Source organism: Marmota flaviventris, chromosome 1 (genome assembly GCF_047511675.1).
Source record: "Marmota flaviventris isolate mMarFla1 chromosome 1, mMarFla1.hap1, whole genome shotgun sequence".
Classification (NCBI taxonomy): Eukaryota; Metazoa; Chordata; class Mammalia; order Rodentia; family Sciuridae; genus Marmota; species Marmota flaviventris.
In genome coordinates this window covers 160,915,615-160,929,020 of record NC_092498.1, presented here as the reverse complement: position 1 = coordinate 160,929,020, position 13,406 = coordinate 160,915,615, and the positions used below count along the sequence as shown (strand labels likewise).

At 39.7% G+C, this 13,406-nt stretch overlaps 1 long non-coding RNA gene across 1 annotated transcript in view; it reads left to right on the top strand.

Annotated features, from left to right (window-relative positions):
* Positions 1-13,406, top strand: part of LOC139707319 (uncharacterized) — a 55,875-nt gene that overhangs the window by 32,745 nt on the left and 9,724 nt on the right. The window lies entirely within an intron of this gene.

Here is a 13,406-nt window from a genome sequence, read left to right as displayed (position 1 = left end):
CTATCTTTATTCAAGCCAGAAATTTGAGGAGTCATACCTAATACCTCCCTCTCCCTTTGCCAATCTACATTCATCTATCACTAAGTGCTCTTCTTCCATAGTTAAAAAAAAAAAAGATTAAAAATGGAGTTCAGTTACTTGTCTCTGTCACCACCCCAAAACCTCCAAACTGTGGGCTCCCATCCCTGCACCACTGACATTTTGGGATGAACACTTATTTGCTGTGGGCATTTTTAGGACTGTGAACAGCACCCCTGTGCTCGTCCCACTGGATGCCAGCAGGATGCTTCATCCGAAAGTCTTTTCTGGTTGAGAACTTCTGATCCAATCCAGGCCCTACTTCAGCTCCCATCAGACCTTCTCATGGTCCTTCCCCAGTAAGATTAAGACCCTCCCAGAGAGGTCTTGACTAACCAGCAATCCCCTCAGTGAGGGCCAAGCCGAGATGCTTTCACCACTTCCCTTCACACTCAGGATGAATCCTTTGGACTGTGTCCATCTTCATGAGTCCTGACTCTCCTGAGCTTGCCCATCTCCCTCGCCTGCCCCAGCCATGGAAGCCCATGTGCTTCCCGCACATACCAAGGACCCATGCACCTCAGCACCCTCACGGATGCTGTTCCCTGGCTGGAGTACTCCCCAGACTCCCGCAGCACACTGAGCTTCAGGGCCTTCCACTTCTTTCTACCACAGGACTCTAGCCATTTCGGATAATTTCCCTCAGCAACTGTGCGTTTTTAACCTTACTTTGGTTGTTTGTCTCAGATGGGACTTAGAAACTCCTTGGAGGTAGGAGCAGGGCTATTGATTCTTACTGTATACCAGCACCCATTACAGTGTCTTGCATCTAAGAGAATCAGTGCGCATCCCTGGGATGGATAAATAACGGATGAATGAATGAATGAATGAATGAAGTGCCCAAAGTCTGGATGGGTATTGCTTTTCCCATTTTTCTCACTAGGGGGTGCCAAATGAAATAAATAATAATGATATAGATTAATTATATATTATATATTCATAATACATACATAATATAATAATAGACATACATAATATATATGAATAGAATTTATATACAAAATTATGTATATTTTGTGATATATATTATTTATATAAATTATATATACTATATACATATATAATATATAAATAAAATTCATATATAAAATTATATGTATTTTATATATTTCTGTTACATATGTGTAATATATACATAATGTGATAATATATACATACATAATATATAAACAAAATTTATATATAAAACATGCATTTTATGGTATAGATTTATATGTATTATATGCAAATGTATATACACATACACATATATAATATATAAATAAAATTTATAAAAATCTTATAATTATATATATTTTGACATATATTATACATAATACATATACACATGTATATGTAATACATATATAACAAATGAAATTTATATTTAAAAATTGTTATGATGTTTTATATATATTATGATGTTTTATATATATTATGTATGTATAACATAATATACTATAGTATATAATACTATAAACATAATAATATATACACATGTAATATATAAATGATATATATCATATAATATATAATTTTTAAAAAATAATAATAGACATTATTTTTATTAACAGTGCTTGGCAGTTTGGATGTTTCATTCCCATGATGCCACTTAAGATCTTTTAAAAATATTTTCAGTTGTAGATGGATACAATACCTCTATTTAATTTATTTATTCTTATGTGGTGCTAAGGATCCAACCTAGTGCCCCACACGTGCTAGGCAAGTGCTCTGCCACTGAACCCCAACCCCAACCCCAACCCCAGCCCCAGCCCCCCCAAGATGTCAGTTAAACATGGAAGCTCAACCATCTTTGTCACTTCATAGTCATTATCAAATTCAAAGAGCTGGGCTAAATCAAATGATATATACCTAGAGAGTGCTTAGCCCAATAATGCCAGCCAATTGGAAATGCTCCATAGTGCTAATTATTACTTGAAGCTATTACTACTTTAAAATTCAGTTTTTCATCTGTCTCCCCACAGTAATGGTTAGAAGTAGTGGTTTAAAGCTAAGAAGTCGTTTCCCTTGAATGGCTCTCCTTGCATGTCCCAGGATTTCATTATTTGCAGTGAAACATGAACTTCCAACACTTAGCATCTGTGATCATGTGTAATGTACAAAATGACTATGATGTGTAGGATAAAGCATTCAATAAAAATATCAGATTGACTTCATTTTAAGTCAAACCTTAGTGTTCTAACTCCTAAATGAAAAACATCAGATACTTATCTGGGAAGTCGGGCTTGGCTCCATTTCAATTTATTAAGGTTTTGGAAAGCCCTATTGCTCAATGGAGATTTTATGACACATTTCACGAAGTTGGAACAGCTACAGGTGAAGTGCTTCCCTTTGCCAAGACAGAAGCCAGCTCTTAGATAGCAGTGTCAAATGCTAACATGTTGTTTTGATTCTTCTCAGCACATTTCAAGTTGCCTGCTATTTGAAGCCTTCACATCATCCAATATGCTGAAATTCTACCATCCAGGGCATTAAAACCTAAAGTATGTGAAAAAGTAGTGTCTTACAGATATCACTTTCTCATATGTTCATATATGGATATTTTTCATATGCCAAGAAGATACAGTTACAAAGTAAAGTAATTCACCGTTTGCTATTCTCCCTTCAGGTATTCAAATTATCCTGCCTTCTGGATTTTTAAAATTTTTATTTATTTTTTAAATCTGTTCTTTTTAGATATGCCACACATACATGGAGTCTAACTTCCCATTCTTGTGGTTGTGCATGATATGGAGTTTCCTGGTTGTGTATCCATATATGAGCATAGGAAGTGATGACAGATTCACTCCACTGTCTCTCCTATTCCCATCCCCCTCCCTTCCTTTCATTTCCCTTTGTCTCATCCAGAGAATTTCTACTCTTCAACCCCTGCCCCCTATTGTGTGTTAGCATCAGCCTATCAGAACATTCACCTTTGGTTTTTTGGGACTGGCTTATTTCCCTTAGTGTGCTGGTCTCCAGCTCCATCCGTTTACCAGCAGAAGTCATAAAGTCATTCTTTTTCATCTGCCTTCTTGTTATTAAGACATTTGCATCTTTGTGCCCATTAGATGATCACAAGGAAATGGAGTGTTTATTCTTATAGCTGAGGAGACATGTGACCACTGCCCAAGCCTTTGCCCAGGAACCATTACCATGGGAAGGAAGATATTCCAAATGTAAATTCACTGATGACAATGATGATAATAATAATAGACATTTCTTGAAGCCAGTTCTATGATGGAGCCCAAGAAAATAACCCAGGGACTAATTTGGGATTATATTCATCCCTCATGTCAGACTAGTTAGCTTAGCTGGGTATGAGATGGTGCTAATGAGGCCGAGATATTACTCAGGTTGTGTCCCTATCTGGGCCAGTTAGCTTTGTGCAAGCAAAGAACCACCTACAAGCAAAAGCTCTATTCAAAGGACGACCTGACCTGAATACTACGGAGGGATGATTTCAAGTTGTCCTAGTGGTTGAAACACTATTCAAAGAGTTTTGTTCTACAGTGATAGCAGCCTGCTGTTTTTTCTGGGGATTATCTCTATTTCTGTCTCTGAAACCAGCCTTCAAGATAGCATCCTGGGAGTGGAGGTAAGGGTTGGGTGGGAGACAGAATCCCAGAGCTGTCACTGTCAGGCTTACTGACATTTTTATCTTAATTGTCCTCCCCAGCATCAGCAACATCATCGTAGTCGTCATCATCATCAAGGACACATCGTCACTGTCTTATCATCATCCAGACATTGAACTTGGTCTATGTTACTTAGTTTAGTCTTCCCAACCATTTCTTGAGGTAGGCTTAGTAATCCCTATCTTAGAGCTAACAAAATCCAACTTGTGCAAGTACTCACTGTTAGTGACTTTCAGAGCCAGAATTCAAAGCCAGGTGTCCCTAACTTCCAAGTTCATGATCTAAAACCCACATCCGGGTACTAATCTCACAGCAACGAGTCTGTCCACTTCTGTTCTCTGCTAACCTTCTGTCCAAAGAGTGGCTTATCTTTTTCTAACCAAAACTTTATGGTTGGAAAATTTAAAACTCTTTTGAGGGGAAACTTTACAGTGACCCAATTTCCCATGGCCTAGTTTGTCACAGTTAGCTTACAACTGATACTTGCTCTATAAAAACTTACATGTTATGAAACGTACTTCTGTTCAGGTCCCCTAAAGGGTACACAGTGCTCAGTTTATGCCCTTGTGCAAATAAAATGAAAACCGCCTTTGGATACCTGACACCCAGCATCCAGCACTGGCAGATAAATCCTGCCTTCCTAAAAAGAAAGGGTTTTCTAGAAGAAGGCCCTCAGGAAGAGGATCAGGGGAGGAGGAGGTGGGAAGGAGGTATCACTGCGGACTGAAATGGAGAAGGCTATGTTCTATTCATTCATGACTATGTCAAAATGAACCCCACTGTTATGTATAACTATAATGCACTTTTTTAAGTTAAAAAATAAAATAAAATGAAACAAAAAAAGGGGGGGGGAGGGAGGCCTGAGGATCAGTGGTTCCATGTTTGAGACAATGTGAAGACTTCTTAATAATATTAGTAACTGGAGCCAGGTATGGGCACATGCCTATAATCCTAGTGGCTCAGGAGGCTGAGGTGGGAGGCTAAGGCAGGAGGTATGAGAGTTCAAAGCCAACCTCAGCAACTCAGTGAGCCCTGTCTCTAAATAAAAATTAAAAAGGGCTGGGGATGTGGCTCAGGGGTTAAGCACCCCTGGGTTCAATCCTTGGTACCAAAAACAAAGAAAACAAAATCAATTATCAACATTACTGAGTATTTTCCTTAAGAGACTGTCAGTGATTTAAATATTTTATGTACACATGTATATACAGCTTTTGAGAGCTTATTTATTTAAAAAATTTTTTATAATGTGGGAATTCTAAAGGCTGGGATGGTGTTTTATCCTTGTAACCCTTCAGTTCTTTATTTGTTAAGAATTTACCGGCTGATATTGACTTATACTGGGAAAAAAACTTCCTCTAGTTACTAGTTTGTGAGCTCCACAGGCAGCATCTGCCTTGATTATTGCTATATCCATAGTACCTAGTACAGTGCCAGAAATGTGGTAGAGACTCACCATGAATAGTTGACAGATTAGGACTAAACCTTCTTTTGTTACCCAGCAAGGTATCATCCATTGTATTAGATACAGAACATTCTAGAAGCCTAGTGAAGATTTGACCTGACTTGCCTACTTGCTCTTAGCTCCCTGGTAATGGATTTGCACCAGTCTACCACTCATTGGCCCATGGAATGGGGCCAAAAAAGGCAATAACATCTTGGAACTTGAATAAGTAGTACTGACCCTTACATGGATCAAAACCATGACCTTCACCTCTTTAGTTATTGCTAGAGCAATAAAAGAAAAAAAGGAAGAAAGTAGTCTTGCAATAATAAGAGAATAAGTTTAAGAGCAAGTGAATACCATCTGGTCAGAAAGTCTGCATTAAAATGCTGGATTCCTCCCAAGTGTGCTTCCTAGCACCCCATTAAATTAAGTTGTATTTCCTAAAGTGAGGTTGGAGCTGCCAGGTGGCATGTAAGGCCACTTTCTCAGGAAAGGTGTTTTTTATTGCTAAGACATTAGTCTAGAAAATTCATAGCTTGGGCTTAAAAAAAAAAAAAAAAAAACCCTTTTATGTGATTCTTGAAGGAAGAGATTCCAGTATAGAATGACTTTGAATGCCAAAGAAGAAAATTAAAAAGATGGAAAAATGAGCCAGTTACATTTAGGAATGTTATTTTGCAGCCTGGTATAATGGAACAACTCAGAACTTTCTGTTAGAAGACCTGGATGTGCATACCTGTTTTTCTACTCTCTCTGGTTTCCTTGAACGAGCTATAACCTTAGCCTTAGCTTCTGTCTTGTCACTTGGGAATAAACCTGGTGACCCAGCACAAGGGTCATTTGACCAAGTCTCATGTTCATAGACTTTCAAATGTAGACATAACCACCAAATGAGGTTTCATTTAACATTGCTTATATCCACTGACAAAACAGGAAAAAGTTCATCATATTGCTTTAAAGTTTTGCTCCATTACTAGACTACACTACTTCTGGTGCATTATAAATTAATGGTTTTTGTTATTATTATTATTATGATTTTTTGGTTCTTTTTTTTTTTTTTTTTGGTAAATTCTGTCATCTTGCTTTAGCAGAAGTATATTACAGGGCACTTGCTTTCTTCTGTTAAAAGTAGTAACCCAGTTAATGTAAATAGGAACTTAGCATAATTTTTTGGATGGAGGTAGGTCTATAATATCAACTTAGGGGTGCTTAACCACTGAGCCACATCCCCTGCCCTTTTTATTTTTTCTTTTGAGACAGGGTTTTGCTAAGTTGCTCTGGGCCTTGCTAAGTTGTGGAAGCTGGCTTTGAACTTGTAATCCTCCTGCCTCAGCCTCCTGAGTTGCTGGGATTAGAGGCATGCACCACCACACCTGGCTATAATGTCTTTAATTGACTTAGAAGCTGTGTATTAGGAAGCCAGACCCAGAACGCCCCTTGAGGCAAAATTTACATAGACATTCCCTGATTTTACTTACTATAATTTATTTGGAGGGATATGGGGTAGTCTGATGGTCATAAGAAGGGGGGAAGTCCTTGACCTCTGCCTGGAAACAGTGTCTAATCCATACTGGATATTTTTTCCTTTCCAAAGTACTTGAGATCTCAGAAAAGGGAATCAGCCTAAGTTATTTAGGACTTCTGAAATGGTCTATGCAATTCCTTTGACAATTGATTATGATCAAAATGGGATTCCTCCTGGAAATGTTCTGTAATCCAGAGAGGGCATTGTAAGAGATAATAATCTTATCTACCCAATTGCCACAAATATCTTTTTAATTTGAAAAGGAAATGATTATTCATCCCTCATTCTGATCACCAACTGTCTGGCATAAATCAGACAATGGAAATATCTTAGAACTATGGTGCTAATTTGGAAATATTGATGGAGACTTGAGATTTCTGTTTCTCCTTATCTTCTGTTTCTCTTTTTCTCTATACTGAGCTTGCACTTATTTGCTGGTGCTCTTTGAAGACATGGGAAAGGGAAGGAGGATGAAGAAGTCTGACACTCAAGGATCTTATCTTTTACTGGTGGGGTGAGAATGGATAATAAGTTGAAAATAATGGCAGATGGAGACAAATGCCATAAAGAAGGTTGGCAGAAAAGGTCAGATGGGGAGTACTGAGTGGTGAGTGCTTCTTAGAGACAGCTGTGGTTTGGATATCATTTGGGGCATCAAATTTCAACTCATGTTGAACTCTTATTTCCAACATAATGGTGTTGAGAGGGGCCTTTAAGAAACATTTGGTTCAGGAGGGATCCTATGTGAATTGGTTAATGTAGGTCCCATGAGAAAGGGTTAGTTCACCTGAGAGTGAATTGTTCTAAAGTAAGACTACCCTAGGAATTTCTCTCTCTGTGTGAACTCACTTGCCCTTCTGCTTTCTACCATGAGATGAAGCAGCATGAGGCCCTCACCAAAAGCTGGTCAGATGCCAGAACCATGCTGTGGGATTTTCATAAGCCATGAGCTAAGACAGAAAATCCCTTTTCTTGAACAAATACCCAGTCTCAGGTACTCTGTTATAGTAATAGAAAATGAACTAGGAGACCAAGGGAAGGCTTATTGCAGAAGAACTATTTGAGCAGAGACTTGAAAGAAGTCTTTTAGGGAACAAGTCTGAAAACATCTGAGGGAACAGCTGTTTCTACATAGTGAAGATAGCAAGTGCCAAGGCCCAGATATGGGAATGTGTTTTGTATATCCAGGAGACACTGATGCCTCCTCGAGGTGGAGGACGAGTGAGTGATGGAGAGAATGCTGAAACAAAGTTGGAGATACAGCTGAGAGCCAGATTAGTTGGGGCCACTGGGTCATTCTACAGTAGAGCTACTGAGGCCTAGAGTAAAGTAGGGACTGAGCCCAATCTAAATAGACAATCTAAATCTTCCATCTGGAAGCTGCTCAAGGTCATTAAAGTCACTCTGTATTTTTCTCACCTGAAATTTCTCTTGCCTATGTAGAGCCATAAAATTGTATTGCAAATCTACAGATCTTGTGCATTTTTTTTTTTGCTTGTTCTGAAACCCAAAGTTCAAGAAGTCAATTATACTGGATGTTAAAATAGACTCAATGATCTCTCTCTAATTTTGTGAATATGTACACATGACTTGTAGGAAATGTAAAAAAGAGGTGGTGCACTGAGAATGTTGTTGTTAATTTTATTAGTCAACTTGATTGGGCTAAGAAGTGCCTAGACAGCTGGTAAAACATTTTTCTGATGTGTCTATGAGGTTGTTTTTGGTAAGAGATTGGATCAGAATTGGTAGGCTGAGTACAGAAATTTCCCCTATACCAATACAGATTGGTATCGTCCCATCTACTGAGAATCTGAATAAAAGAAAATGTGGAGGAGGGGCACATCTAGTCTCTGCTTGACCTGGGGCTTTGGACTTCAAATGGGACTTACATCAGTGACCACCACCTCCACCCTTGCCCAACTGCCCCTTCAGGCTTTTGACCTTGGACTAAGGGCTTACACCATGGGCTCTCCTGTTGCTCAGGTCCTCAGACAGGCTTTCATTTTTAATTCAGAGAATGTGTACTCCTCTGTAGTCAATTTGAAATGGCTTTTAAGCTCAATCCAAGCACAGTTTGGTAAGAGTTGTAATGTGCACAATTAGGCAAGCTTAAATTCTATATCTGAATGTATTTTTTAAAGCTATGCATACTAGATGCATGAAATTATAATACTTTCCATCAAGTATTTTTAATATTGCAAAGCAGATCCCAGCTAGCAGCCTGCTGGTTTTCAGGTGTGCTGTATGTGTCTTTGTGTTAAGTTTCCTGTTCTTTTGTTCTGAAAGCCATTGTTTGTTTTTTTTAAGGTCATTATTTAGCATTGATTTCTACATATAGGCATTGAGTTGCTGTGGTTTTTTTCCCCAGAGTTTTAAACATGCTTCATTTCCTAGCCACACAAATCAAATTCCAATCTTAACTGAGACAGAGCTAGCATGCAATTACTCTAACTTGCAATTGTTCTGTGTTTCTGTAGCCACTTGGAGGTGTTTTCCCATATGTGAGTAAGGGATAAGTCCATGTGGCCCACCTCCCAGATTGTTATTTGATGAACTGAAAGAGAGGGTTTTAGGAGTAAAAAGGCCTGTACAAATGCCCTAATCTGCATTCAGTACAAGAATTCCCCAGTTCTAAGAAGCTCTTTGTGGTGGGCAGAAGTGCCAGGACCACGGACTTTAAACACTGCAGTAAGCCAGCCCTCTCCATCTTTGACAGCCATCCTGCTGCCAGAACAATCTTTTGAAAACAAATCTTGAGCTTGCCACTTCTGCTCTGAAATCTCTTCACTGCTTCTCCAGTGCTTGGAAGACAAAACTCAAGCTGTCCTGAGCACAGCCTTTTGGGTTTTGTTCGATTGCTTGCCTTCCATGCATGCACGCCCAGCCATGGCCAGTGACCAAGCACAGCAGGTCACATAGCTCAGTTTCTTATCTGAGATGGCTCTTGTCCCCTTGGTCAATATGCTGCAAAGGTCTAATCCATCACTTATGATCTCCACGTTCCCAGCACTATTTAATACTGTATTTAGAGACAGGGTCTCGCTGAGTTGCTTAGGGCCTCACTAAGTTGCTGAGGCTACCTTTGAACTCATGATCCTCCTGTCTCAGCCTCCTGAGCCACTGGGATTACAGGCCTGTGCCACCACACCCATCATAGATCCTGTTTATACCTTCAACTTACATCTTCTTTCTACTGATCCTGCAAATTCCAAAACTATGCTAGTGGACAGAATATAGCTATCCCTTGGTATCTGCAGGGGTTTGGTTTCAGGCCCCTGACAGTGAGAAAGTCTACATATACTCAAGTCCTGCACAAAATGGTATAGACTTTGTGTAGAAACTGTGTACATCTTTACATGCTATGTTATACATCTTTGCATTCAAATCAGCTGTTTTAGTCAGCTATTTCACCGCTGTGACTAAAAGACCCAACCTGCACAATTGTAGAGAGGAAAAGTTTATTTGGAGGCTTATGGTTTCAAGGTTTCAATCCATAGATAGCAGGTTTTATTCCTTGGGGCTCAAGGTGAGGCAGGCCATTATGGTCAAAGAGTGTTTCAGAGGGAACCAGCTCACATGATGATCAGGATGCAGAGAGATTATTTGCCAGACACAACTATATACCCCAAAGCCATGTCCACAATGCCCACCTCCTACAGCCACACCCTACCACTCCAGTTACCACCCAATTAATCCTATCAGGGATTCATTCACTGACTGGGTTAAGGCTCTCACAACCCAATCATTTCTTCTCTGCTCCTTCTTGCACTGTCTTGCACGTGAGCTTTTGGGGGACACCTCACATCCACCATTTTGGGGGACCCCTCACATCCACCATTTTGGGGGATACCTCACATCCACCATGTTATGGTGGATGTGTCCCCCAAAAGCTCACGTGCAAGACAATGCAAGAAGGAGCAGAGAAGAAATGATTGGGTTGTGAGAGCCTTAACACCTAATACAATGTAAATTGAGACTATGCTCCATGGTTTAGGTAAGAACAACAAGAAAAAAGTTGGACATATTCAGTACAGATGTGACCATAACTATGTAGTTCACAATAGCAACAACATAACTATTTTTTTTTTCAAAATTTCCTATCCATATTGGGTAAATCCAAGGACTTGGAACCCAAGTATACAGAGGATTAACTATAATTGGTGTTGGATTAGTGTGTATTTGAGTAGCAATATTATTTTTTCAAGTGGATATTATAAACATTTCTATGGAAGAGTTTAGGATGTATTATACACCATGGTCCCTCAGGCCCAGCAGATTTCTCACTCCAAGTGTCCTTTGGTCATTGCTGCTGTTCACTGGGATGTCACTGGCAGGTACCAAGGGTGTGGCAGAGAGATATGCTCACCAGTATGTGCAGAATCCAGGTGAAGTATTTCCTCTAGGTCACTTTCTAAAATGTATTGTTGACATACAATCAATGGATGATCAGGATCCCTTAAAACCATCTTTTCTGTAACAACAGAATCCAGTTAAGTGTCACTATACTCTATATATATCCCTGTGCAGTGATCACATTGTAAATCCCTCAGTTGATCATCATCCATATTATTTTTATTTTTAGCCACAGATGGACACAGTACCTTTATTTTATCTATTTATTTTATGTGGTACTGAGGATGGAACCCAGGGCCTCACATGTGCCAGGCAGGTGCTCTACCGCTGAGCCCCAGCCTCATGCCCATCATCCATACTTGACTTCTGTATGTCAGGGTTTCTAACCCTTTTCTTCCCAGCCAGGCCACATGCAGCTCGTGTCTCCAGGGCTGTCTGTGTTTATTTTGCTTCTGCAGGATGGTTTGAAGGGCCCAGTGACAGAATATGAGTTTGACTCCTTGCAAAATGATCATTGCTAACTGCTATTTCATCTTTGGTGGTAATGTACCTTTGTACCCATCAATTTGCTCTTAGTTGTGATGGCTCAAGGAACGGACTGATTATTAATCTACTATTATGGTTTAGAGCCTAAGAGTCCTTCAAAGGCCCATGTGCTAAATAAAGGCTTTGCCATCAGTCTGTGGCAGTGTTGGGAGGTGGGGTTAGTGGAAGGAAATTAGGTCACTGAGGGTGTGCCTGAAGAGGACACTGGAGCCCAACCCCTTCACCTCTGTGTTTGTGTTATCTTTGTGTTTGCTTCTTGGTTGCCATGATGCTCTGCCTCACCATAAGCCCAGAGCAAAACTTCCAAAGTGACCATGAATGAAACCTCTGATACCATGAGCCCAAATGACTCTTCTTCCCTCTTAAGTCATTTATCTCAGGTATTTTGTCACAGCACTGGGCAGCTAGTACCCTGACCACCTTCTTAGCACTTCCTGACTTCCTTAGGCTCTTCATTCTTTAGACAGAAATGAAGCCATAAATTAGATTCACTGGAAATTCACATGAAATTCATGGAGATCATGGATCTACAAAGCTGTCCTCTCACTCCATGCTCATACCCAAACTGGAAACTCCTGTTTCTCATAGGGCTGGGTTCGAATTTCCAGGGATCACATAGGAGAGTGTGACCAACAGCGTGTTACTTACTCTTCATGAAGTGCTAACTGTCTTATCTGTAAAATGGGAACAATAAGGGTAAACTTTCTCCTTATATAAAATGAGATAACATAAGGAAAGCTAATGAGTATCATATTAAAAAGTAGTAGACATTAATTAGCTATCATACCATCATTTTGATTTATCATTATCATTAACACAATGTTTTGGACAATTTCAGATGTGGCTAACTGCAAATCCAGCCTACTGTCTCTTACTTAAAAAAAATGCTATGCAAGGAAATGGAAGAGTGGTTGGTCTGGGATAACCTTATTTCTGGGCCAAGTTATTAATTCTCAGGGAGCCTTCATATACATTGATACCTTAAGTACAATTCTTAACATATTCCTTTTGTCAAGTTTTACACATCTTATTACTTTGATTATTTTGTTCTGGTGTTTATTGGTTCAACACATCAAGGTAGTTATGATACCATGCTCATATGGGTATCCTGGTATGGTATGTGAAATCCAGGGATTTGAAAACAACCTGGCAAAAAAATGGAGTCTCCAGGTTGTGCTGAAATCCATGGTCTCCAAAGATGCCCTCCCAACAGTTACCTGATTGCTAGCAAATGCTTTGTGGCCTCCAAATGCCTCCCAAGTACCTTCTTTATGATTGACAGCTCAAGTTCCAGGCGTGAAAAGAGACTGGTCTTCTCTAACAATAATTTTAAAATAATTATTATGACATTAATGGAATGTTAGAGTCTGAAACAAGTCAAGATGGCGCCTGGTATTTTGCGAGAGGGAGTGGTTTGTGAAGAAACGCCAGCGAGCCATTTAGTGTGGAGATTCCTTATTGGTTGACTGCTATATCGAGTTTATGTTAATTAGATAAGCTGTGTGGAATGTATATATACCACTCCTGTCCTACAATAAATGGCTCCCACTCCTGCTGTATCAATGTACCCAAGTTGTTCGTCACCCCCTGGTTATTCTGCTGCAGCCAGACTGCGGCAGATGGTGGCCCATTATGGGGAGCCCCGGGACACTTGGGGGTTAGTGACAAAAAAAAAAGCTGCCCGTCCCTAGAAAGGACGGGAGCAAATCTGTTCATCCCTAGACAGATAGGGCGAGAGGAAAAATGGCCATTTTGAGAAAATGGAGAGGATTGATGCAGTATGTTTGTGTCTTATTTTGTCTTGAAATGTTGTATTGTCTTTGTGACGAAAATATGGAAGGGG